The sequence below is a fragment of the Silene latifolia genome, chromosome 5, assembly GCF_048544455.1.
Source record: "Silene latifolia isolate original U9 population chromosome 5, ASM4854445v1, whole genome shotgun sequence".
NCBI lineage: Eukaryota > Viridiplantae > Streptophyta > Magnoliopsida > Caryophyllales > Caryophyllaceae > Silene > Silene latifolia.
The window spans coordinates 50,408,257-50,420,031 of NC_133530.1; positions in this window are offsets into that span (position 1 = coordinate 50,408,257).

The following is an 11,775-nucleotide window of genomic DNA, read 5'->3' on the forward strand; positions in this document are numbered from 1 at the left end:
TGTGGGATTAATCCTGCGATCACCACAGGGAGACCTAATAGCGCAAGCAGTAAGATGTGAATTCAAGGCAACCAACAATGAAACAGAATACGAGGCCTTGATATTGGGAATGAAGCTAGCTCTGGAATTAGGGGTCAGACACCCTGCACATATCCAGTGACTCTTTACTAATAGTCAACCACATAAACGATGAGTTCATAGCCAGAGACTCAAAGATGATTGCATACGTAAAAATAGCGAAGGAATTAAAACAGAAATTCGCAACTTGCAAGATTAAGCAAATCCCCAGAGATCAGAATGTAGAGGCAGACGCCTTGGCAACTCTGGGGGCAACATTTAAACCAACAGAGCTATCCAACATTCCAATAGCACACATGCTGGAGCCTTCTATCCATAAGGCAGATGAAGTAGACAAAGGAGAGCTGGAGGATCCAAAGAATGGAGAAGGAGCCTAGACAGTTACAAAGGAAGGTGAGAGTTCACATTCACCTAATCAAACATCTAAGCAGGCAGATGAATGGGATTGGCGCACACCTTACCTAGACTGGCTGTGCCATAACAAACTGCCAGACGACAAGAAAGAAGTAAGAGCTTTCAGAGTGAAGGCCTCCAGGTTCATACTCATTGATGATATATTATTCAGAAAATCACTAGCAGGCCCCTACTTACGGTGCCTGGATAAGGAAGAAGCAAATACTGTGTTGCATGCTCTCCACAGTGGCGAATGTGGAAACCATGCAGGGGGCAGGAGTCTGGCAAATAAATCCCTCAGACAGAGATACTATTGGCCTACAATGAAGGCAGATGCAGCAGAGTACGCACGTAAATGTGACGCCTGCCAGCGCTCAGCACCAATGATCCATCAGCCAACAGAACCCTTGCACCCTATCATTTCTCCCGGGCCATTCATTTCATGGGGCATGAATATAGTAGGACCTCTGCCACGAGCCACAGGAAACAGAACCTGGATGCTGGCAATGACTGATTATTTCTCCAAGTGGATAGACGCAGAAGCATTCACGGAAGCGAAAGATAAACAGATCATTTCATTTATAAAACGAAACATCATTTGTAGGTTTGGTATCCCATCAGAAATCATATGTGACAATGGCTCACAATTCATCTCCAACGATACCGAGGGATACTGTGCCAGGTGGAATATCACCTTAAAAAAGTCAGCACCTAGGACTCCAAAGTCCAACGGGCAAGCTGAATCCAGCAATAAAATCATCATAGACAATCTAAGAAGGAGGTTATAAGAGTTAGGAGGAAAGTGGACAGATGAATTGCCACTAGTGTTATGGTCAGAAAGAACGACACCAAAGATAGCAACAGGTCAAACACCCTTCAGCCTGGTGTTTGGCGCGGAAGCAGTCATTCCGTCAGAAGTCCTAGTTCCCACTCACGGGTATGAAAATATGACAAGGGAACTAAACAATACAGAGATGACCAGAAGCCTGGACACAATTGACGAGCTGCGAGCAAGCGCAAAAATCCGTCTCGCCGCTTACAAACAGTCAGTGGCCAAGAGCTATAACAAGAATGTAAAAGTCAGGCTCCTGGAGGTAGGAGACCTGGTTCTCCGAGAGGTGTTTCAAAACACCAAGAATCGAAAAGCAGGCAAATTCGCCTACAAATGGGAAGGACCATACCAGGTAGAAGGAGTTTTTGGCCATGGCGCATACAGACTGATGACTATGGACGGTCAAATCATACAACACCCATGGAACATACTTCACCTAAAGAGATATTACTTTTAATAACAAGTAGACTTTAGCTTTCAGAATGATGTACTATGAAAAGCCAAATCATTTTTAAAATTAAAATAAAAATCCGGTAGTAGGCATACTGACAATTTCACTTTTATTTCTGGTGTCTCTAGCTCTTTCAAAACTTTAAACTACTATTAGATGGTGTGGTCTGGCAGCGTCCTGGGACCAATGGCGACAGGTACTTCACATCGATTTAATAGATTTTCTTATTTTCAGGCTTCTCTAAGTACATCACGTTGAATCTTAGTGTCTATGGTACTTTGAAAGGATGTCTAACAGGATTGTCAACTGCCAACGCGGGGTGACAAGGCACATGACACTCCAACATGCCTAATCTATTTTCTCCACAACGAGCACCCTCACCAGGCGGACTATGGAACATACGAAAGGGAGCCTGGTTGACAGCTGAATACGCTTATCCAGCTACCCCTGATACCACCCCCTAGACGTTACTCGCACTAATCGCAATTAATCAGGGCCCCAACATGCATGCACACGAACATGGAATGTAGGGATATCTGCGCTACCAGAATCCTGCAGCGTCCCATTGGTCCTAGAATGACGATAAACTTGCCTAAATTACGCCCCTGCTGGCTTTAAACGTGATGAACACACCTTGCGTCATGAACAAGGTTAAGTAATCCAAACCTGCGGCATACGCCTAAATCGCCCATCGGTCGACACAGCTAGCTTAGTCTGGATCAGCCTTTTCAGGCTGACCAGGCTGGTTTAAATCATCCTCTTAGGTTGACACGACCACTCCTCCCTATATTGCGGCATATGCCTAAATCAGCCATCAGGCTGACACGACAGCTAGCTGAGTCAGAACGTCAGCCTTTTCAGGATGACAGGACTCGCCTAAATCAGTCAAAAAGGCTGACACGGCAAACCTCCTAAACTAAATAAACTAGATAACAAGCACACAATACGAAGGATAAAACCTTGCCAAACTATGACAAGGGGCATTCCACAATATGGCCAAAATACGGCCCCAAGTTTAACCGCCACCTTGGTGGAGCAACCACAGAAAGAAAGTTTTAAAACTTACAAAGTCTGCCACCTCTGGGCCAGACTGCCAAAAGTTCATCAAAACATAAAAAAACTTAATTATCGGTCACATTTATGACCTCCACCTCTGGCATCTCCCCTGCCTGCTGACCTCCCGTTTCAGGTACCGCACTAGCTTGCACATCCTCAGCCACCATAGCTTCCTGAACTCCATCAGCAGCATCCTGGGACATTCCAGCGTCACCCCCAGAAGCTTGCTCAGCCAATGCAGGAGAATTCACCTCCCCAACTTCAGGCATCAGCGCACTCAGATTAGGTTGGGTGGGGTAGAGCATCTCCAACTGCTTCTCCTCTTCCTCTATAGCTTGCTGGGTGGGAGCCTCCTCAAGGGCAACACGCATCCCGCTGATTTTTCCCCGCCAGGTAGCATGGGCAACGACGTTGGTGGCCAAGGAGATCAGCTCGCTGATCTTCTCATCAGAGCGCTTGAGGGAGTCAGAGAAAGTGCTGCACACCGCTTGAGTACGAGCCAGCTGATCAGTCCCCTCCTTCAGCTTATTCTTGGTGACAGCAAGCTCAGTCTTCAGCTCCACCACACGCTCCTTCAGATTAGCCCTCTGCTGCGCCAAATCAGCAATAGTCCCCTTCAGCTCCCGGTTTTTGATGTTGGTAGCACGGCTGGTGGTCTGCACGATGTTGATCATCTTCCTATTATAGAGTGCAGACTGGAGGGTCTGGTTCAAGAAAGTCAGAAGTCAGCAAGAAGAATCTAAGCAAAAGCAAACAGACAGGTAGAAAATGAAGAGTATTTACCATGAAGGCATTGTGTACGTCGTTCTCAGCCATCTCCTCTGGGGAGAACTCCGAAAACGTCTCCTTCAGAGGAGGGAGGAGCAGCTGATCGATCTCCGTCCAGTAAGGTACCTTGTCCACATTCCCAAAGCCCTCTGGGAAATGAGCAGTAATGCCTCCACTGGATGAAGCATGAAGACTGGCAGGAGGAGTAGGCGGATGACGAGACAATGGGTCAACCTCCAAGGGCTCGGGGGCAGAAGAACTGGAAAACGTAGGAGGAATCTGAAAGGACGCATCGGGAGCACTCTTCTTGGAGGCAGAGGCCATATCAGGGCTGGCAGAAGGTCTCTTCCTTTTGGCACTTTGGAGGATGATTTCTAAGGGATCAACTTTGGAGCCTGCAAGCAGACATCACCTCAGGCATCAAGATACATAAAACTTCAAAGAGAAACAGCATGCAAATTAAAATAGTTTTAGAAGCCTTACCAGAAGACATGTTGTGAGCCGACTGAGGAGGATTGGAGGAAGAGGCAGGTGAAAAACCAGGGTGCAGGTCTGGGAACTTTCTCTCAGACTCAGAGATACTGAACAATTTGCTGCAGGCAGGAATCTTGGCACCAATGCGAGTAAGGTCACAGGGGCCTACTCGAAAACGATGAAGTAAGCTAGTAAGTGACGAGATAAAATAAATCAGGTGACAGGAAGGCTACTTACTCGAAGTTAGAACCCATTTCTCGAAGATGTAATCAGCAGGAGGCTGGATGGAGTCCTTCCTCACAAAGAAGAAGTCCTCAAACCATTTCTCATCATGGGATTTGGACACGTGTTTGAAGGGAGCCTCTCCACGGCCCGGAATGAGAACTGACCCCTGCCCAGGGATCTGATGTTGTACATATGGGCAAGATCGCCCAGAGTGACAGGTTTACCAGTATTCTGACCGACGGCCAGAGAAAAGAGAAGAACCCTCCAGATGGCAGCAGAAATTTGTGCCATGGTGAAGTTGTTGGTAAAGATGAAGTCTTGGATGAGTTTAGGGAAAGGAAAACGGAGGCCGTATCTAAATAGGTAGATATAAAAACTAACCCACCCTGGACGGAGGGCATCAGCTTTTTGTCCCGATTCAGGGATGGCAATATCCACCCCGTCACCAAGACCGAGCAGACTTTTGATCGTAGGAATGTCGGCCGGTGTCAAAGCGGAATCACAGTCGTGGGGATGCTTAAAAAGTCCCCGAGAGGGAAAGGTTGGGTCGAGATTACGGTTAGAGGGTGTGGAGGTTGATGAAGATTGTCAAGTTTTACCCATGGTAGAGAGAGAAAATGGAAATCAAAGAAGAAAAGGAGGAAGAAATACCTGGTGAAAGAAACGGAGGGGAGTGGAACAGTGAAGCCGGCAAAATAAAGAAGAAGGAAGGTTTAGGGTTTAGAGAGAAGAATCTTTTTGAAATGGATTAGAGTAAATGAAAGTACAAAGTGGGAGTTGGGGTTATAAAGAGGAGAGAGGAAGTAGGGTGCGAGAAAAGAGGAAAAGGGCGGCTGACGTGATGGAGTGCATGAGAAGGAGTGTAAAAGACGGCATAGGGTTTTAGCATACGATTACGTAAATTCCTTGCTCGACACCTTGAAGCTTACTTCACAAGAAATTTGGGGCAAACTGTTTGGGCTAAAAATAGCATAATAAGGAAGGCCACTTAATAAAGTAAAATGCTAGGGGAGGAATAAGGAGCAAGGAAGCCCGAAATTGGGAGAAGGGGGAAATGGGCTAAAGGAAGATCAGGAGCCCATCATATAAGGCGCCCGAATTTAGGAAAGAGAAGTTAGGGAGATCAGGGAAAATTGGGGAAGGCGGCCGAGTATGGAAAGAGTTCTTATGGAAATTATATTCCCTTTCCATAATCATAATAGGACATATCTAGGGTTCTCACCCTATAAATAGGCAAGGAAGCAAATCAAGAAGGACATTCACACATTCACATTCAAGAACACATCAACGCCACGGCATTAGCATAATATTATACTCAAATATATATCCGTCCAAGGTCTTGCAGGCCTGACGCCTAGTGCCAGCAAGATTAGCTTTACACCTCGATTGTATTCATCCTCCCGTTCAAGTATAGTGCAATATTTGGCAGGGTACCGTCCCTCCCGCGGTTGTTCCCACATTGGGTTTTCCGCGTCACCAAAATATTACGTGTCGATTTACATTACATGCTCTATTTATTTATTAACGTACGGACGATCATACAATCAACCAACGAATAAAGACCACATTAACCCTAACCAATCAACCTGGTAAAAAATACCTAAACACTTGTCTCGAATATTGGGACCCTAACTTCCATGTGTTTGCCTTTCCTGGAGTTGATATATGTCATTTTCCTGAGGAGATCGTTGCAATTGGAGGATAGGACCCAGAAAATATGCCTGCCATACCCTCTAGCTCTCAATGGTATAAAATCAAGTTTAGAGATTTGCTTGGACTGACTAAAGTTGAGGTTGACCGTCTTGTGACCTCAAAAGGAGTTCGTATGCCTGACTTTATTGATCGATTTATAAACAGGGAAGACTCTTCTATCTCTTATGCAGCGAGGCGTAGGGCTTTCGGGTTTTGCCTACTGCATGGTTATGTCCTCCAAGGGCATGTTGATAAGGAAATGAGAGGAGAACCTCGTTATTTGAGATTGATTGAGAAAATGGAGCTGCGCAGGAGCCCAGCTTGTCTGTGTCAAGGAGAGATGATTTTGGGGTTGGATAATAGGAAAGCCAATCGTGAGCTTCCGTATTTGGGAAGTCCTATCATTTTGCAGGTAAGAACCTTCACGTACAATACAAACCGTTTTTTTTTTCATTTTCATTTTCCTTTTGTTTTTCTTTTGTTGTTTTTGTTTTTTTTCGGTGGGATACTAATTCCCGTGTTTGGTAGGTTTGGCTCATGGAGCGTCTGCAGTTGATCGAGCCCCCAGCTAATGTTCGAGGATATCATTCTCGGTCGATTGCAATGAGGACCAGGCTCTATACGGTGGTCTTCACCCGGGTTTGCAACTATTGGCAGAACAAGTTGAAAAATAAAGGTGGTCCTTTGATCAGATGGGTCATGCCATGGTGGCATCTTAAGTCAGTCACTGGAGTGTCATCCTTAGATCGTACTCGGTCAGCACGCATTCCTGGCTTGGAATTCATTGTATGCATCTTCCTGGAGAGATTGATGAGGCAGGTTCTTAAACAAAATATTCCCAAGCTTGATACCGTTCCTCAGACTGCAGTGGCACATACTACCGAGAGTCGTAGAGAGTGGGCCCTCAAGTGGGCTCAGAGAAACATGTGGTTCCTACATCCTTCTGTTAGTTCATTGTGGGTATCAGATTCATACTTGCAATGGAGGAAGGCTACTACTCCCGAGGAGCGCGAGAAATTGAGGAAGCGCGAGCCCGTTGACTACAAGATTCACGAGGTAGCAAAGGAGAACCAGAAGTATTTGACTGAGGGGGGAGGAAGAGGCCGGATTCCGAGTTGTTCATCCGTCGAAGAAACCAAAGACTTCTCCTGCCGCAGAGATAGTGGTTGATCGAAATGGTAAAGCTAGACCGCGAGAGAGACCTTTGGAGATTAGGTCTGAGATAACGCAGGAGCGCCCGGCTCGTGGTTGAGATAAAAAGTATGATAGAAATGACAAAAGAAAAGGAAAGATGGAAGAATAGCCTAAGTCGTAGCATTATTTATTATTATTATTATTATTATTATTTGTAATAGATGGTGGGGTTTTTTAGAATCCTAGCCTATTTATTTTTTTCAGCATTTTTATATTATGTGGCGTACTATTATTATTTATGGGAGAAATGAATAAAAGATTAATTAGTTATGAAACTATTGTGATTTCCTTTCTTTTATTATTCTTGTCGAATTTCAAAAGCAAATGCAAATGTCCTTCTATTTACATTTAAAATAGTAGGTTGTATCATGTGAAGGATTGCCTACGTATTCATTAAAAAAAATGAAATCAAACCCTTGCGCGTAGTTCGAGTAAATGTAAAAGAATAATTGTTCTAAGCAAGAGCTTGTAACGAACTAGAAAATGAGCATGAGCTTTACTTATTCGTAGAATACAATTCAATTTATTTGATGATATGAGGATGACGAATTGTCAAAATGCAAGAGCAAGGTGACATAAGCTTTATTTCAGCGGGCCAGGGGCCGTTTTTATTTCGTGTCACATGAGCGGCACGTGGGTGTTACGCGAGGCGCATTTCTGTCCTATTCTAGGCATAATATCGTTTTAGTGTGTCGAGGTTAGTTGGGTTGGCAAATTCATTCCCATCTAGATCTGTGATTCTAACCGCACCCCCCGGGAGTATGGACTTGACCAAGAATGGTCCGGCCCAGTTTGGTTTGAACTTTTCTCGTGGATCGACAGGGAGAAGTGCTCTAACTGATTTGAGGACTAAGTCTCCTTCTTTGATGTTTCTAGGCTTAGCCCTTTTGTTGAAGGCTCGTTTGATACGTGCCTTATATGTTTGCATATTATGTAATGCGCGCAACCTACGTTCATCCAAGAGGATGAGTTCTTCATATCTATCTCTATTCCAATCGGCTTCTGGAATTTGGCTTTCAAGTAGGATGCGTAAGGATGAGATCTTTAGTTCAACTAGTTGCACAACTTCCATGCCATAAGTCAAATAGAAAGGAGTAGCCCAGTGGGCGTCCTAACGGATGTGAGATAACCCCATAAGGCTAATGGTTTCTTACTGGGCCAATCTCGATAATTATCGATCATTTTCATGAGGATTGTGACAACATTCTTATTGGCTGCCTCCACCGCGCCATTAGTTTATGGTCTGTATGGCGAAGAATGGTGGTGTTTGATTTTGTACTTGGCTAGCAATTGTTCAGTCTCAGCCTGGAAATGTGATCCATTGTCACTGATGATTTCGTGTAGGCAACCATATCGACAGATCATATTGGTTTGTATGAACTTTGCCACGTTCTTGGCTGTGAGACTAGTGTAAGATGCTGCTTCTACCCATTTGGTAAAATAATCGATCGCCACCAAAATGAAACAGTGACCTCCTGTTCCGGATGGGGTGATCTTCCCGATGATGTCGATTCCCCAAGCAAAAAATGGCCAAGGAGATATCATGGTGTAGAGTAGTGAAGGAGGGACATGTTGCACATTTCCGAAGATTTGGCAGTTGTGACAATGTCTGACATATTTGATGCAATCGGATTCCATTGTGGTCCAGTAATATCCTAGGCATGTGATTTTCTTTGCCATCATTGATCCACTCATATGAGGGCCACATTCTCCATCATGGACTTCTTCCATCACTTTCTGTGCCTGTGAATGATCAAGGCAACGTAAGACTACACCAAGAGGTGTCCTTTTGTACAATTCTCCTTGCATGAGGACATATTGAGAGGCGAGTAGGCGTATAGCACGTTGTCCTCTATTATCCATATCCGGCGGATATGTACCATTGAGCTTGAAGTTTAGAATGGCTTGAAACCAAGGCTTCCCTGGGGTTTCTTCTTCATCTGTAATTTGGTGCACATAGGCTGGTTCTGACCGTCGTTCGATGCATAAAGGCATTTATACCATGTCGTCTGGCATGTTAATCAGTGATGCAAGTTTTGCAAGAGCGTCTGCAAACTGATTTTCTTCTCAAGGTAGGTGTAGATAGGTCACTTGATCGAAGAATTGGGCAACTTGGTCTATCCTTGACTGATAGGGTGCTAGACTTTCACTTCGAATTTTCCAAGATCCCGTAATTTGGTTGATGATCAAGGATGAATCTCCGTGAACCCGAAGATTTTTGATGCCTGAACTTACTGTTGCTTGTAGCCCAATGAGGGAAGCTTCATATTCTGCTGCGTTATTTGTCACCTCGAAGTCGAGTTTGACAGAAAGCGGTGTATGCTCACCTTCAAGAGAAATGAGCAATACTCGTATTCTAAACCCTTTTAGATTCGATGCTCCATCAAAATAAAGGTCCCAAGACTCTACATTAGTTTGTAGTATATCCTCGTCTGGGAATGACCATGTGTCTATTGCTTGGGTGTCGTTGATGAGATTATCTGCAAAGAACTCGGCAATGGCGCGCCCTTTTATAACCTTCAGAGGTACTTATTTGAGATCGAACTCTGAGAGCATTAAGGTCCATCTTGCCAAGCGTACGTTGAGAATGGGTTTTTTGAAGAGGTATTTGACAGGATCCATTTTGAAGTATTCCTTAACGGAGTAGCTAAGCATGTAATGATGTAGCTTCTTTGTGGCCCACACAAGAGCGAGGCATGTCTTTTCGAGAGGCGTGTACTTGCATTCATACTCTAAGAACTTCTTACTAAGGTAGTAAGTAGCTCTTTTTTCTTTTTCGACGGTTTGTGCTAGCATAGCCCCAATGGCTGTTTCGGTCACTGTGAGATATAAACCAAGAGGTTGATCTCATTGAGGAGGCATGAGCACTGGTGGTTGATCTAGTATCTCCTTAATTTTGTCAAACGCCTTTTGACAGTCATCATCCCATATGGTATGATCTGTTTTCTTTAGCTTTTTGAAGATGGGTTCACTGATCATGGTAAGTTTCGATATGAATCGACTTATGTATTGCACCTTGCCTAAAAATACCCTAGCCTCCTTCTCTGTCTGAGGTTGTGGCATTTCGATTAGAGCTTTGATTTTGGAAGGGTCGATTTCTATTCCCCGTTGACTGACGACATATCCCAGAAGGTTGCCTGACGTTACTCCCAATGTGCATTTCTAAGGATTGAGCCTCATGTTGTACTTTCGTAGTCTTAGGAAGAATTTGCGAAGGTTATCGATGTGTCCCTTCCTATCTTTGGACTTGAAAATCATATTATCCACGTACACCTCGACTTCTTTATGTATCATGTCATGTAGGAGTGTGGTCGTAGTGCATTGATACGTAGCTCCAGCATTGATTAACCCGAATGGCATAACAGTGTAGCAATAGGTGCCCCATTGAGTAATAAAGGCGGTCTTATGCATGTCTTTTATGACCATCTTGATCTGATTATATCCTGCGTATCCGTACATGAAGGACAACAACGCGTGATCTACTGTATTGTCTACTAATATGTCGATATGTGGTAGAGGAAAGTCGTCCTTGGGACTCGCTTTGGTTAAGTCTCTGAAATCAACACAAACACAGATTCGCCCATCCTTTTTGGGTACGGGTACTGTGTTGGCCACCCAGTCTGAATACTCGGAAACTTTGATGAATCCGGCATTGAATTGTTTATCAACTTCTTCTTTGATCTTAAGAGCCCATTCTGTCCTCATTCGACGAAGCTTCTGCTTTACAGGTTTGAAACCTGGTTTGATTGGAATTCTCTGTTCTGCAATATCCCTATCGATTCTTGGCATGTCTTTGTAGGACCAAGCAAAAATGTCTTTGAACTCGTGTAGGAGGTCTATGAAACTAGCCCTTTCGGTTGGGCTTAGGGTTGTCCTTATCCTATGTTCTTGGGGTTCTAGTTTGGATCCTACGTTGATGGGTTCAGTGTTCTCTATAACTGGTGCCCCTTCCCCTTCTTGTAATATTTATTTAGCTATGTAGGGAGGTAGTTTGATTGAGTCTGGGTCTGGATCATCCTCATTATCAATAGAATTGCATTCAGAATAACACAAAGAGTAAGCAGAATCAGATTTATTCATATTAAATTTTGAAAATAGCTGAAACAAAGAAGCCATCTGTTCAGTAGTCAGTGGCAGTTGAGGGACAACTGTTGGGACATTTTCCAAGCTACTGTTACTACTTGATACTATGCTAGAAGAAACAAGGGGATTGGGGGTGACGACAGGAGGAGACTCTCTATGGACTTCTCTAGACTTTGACTCTGATTCCGACTCCGACTTCGACTCTGACTCGAATTTGTTGTCTTCAGGTTCTCCTTTGAACATCTCTCCTTCTCCAGTGGTGAGTTTGAAGAGTCTTCCTTGGTTGTTTGTCCATTTGATCGACTTTCTCCATCCTTTTTGCTGATTCAAACTGGTTTCGGTGATTAACGCGGCATGGTTAAAATGATCATCTTCACGTATCATGGTAATGATCTCGTCCTGCGCAGCTCTAACAAATCGATCTTCTCCAAATAGAAGGCTAACAGCCTGATCGTCTAAGCACAGTGCTTGACGAGTCTTGACGGTAGGAACCGTTTCTGAAAGAATGAATTAGCAATCGTGAAAGATC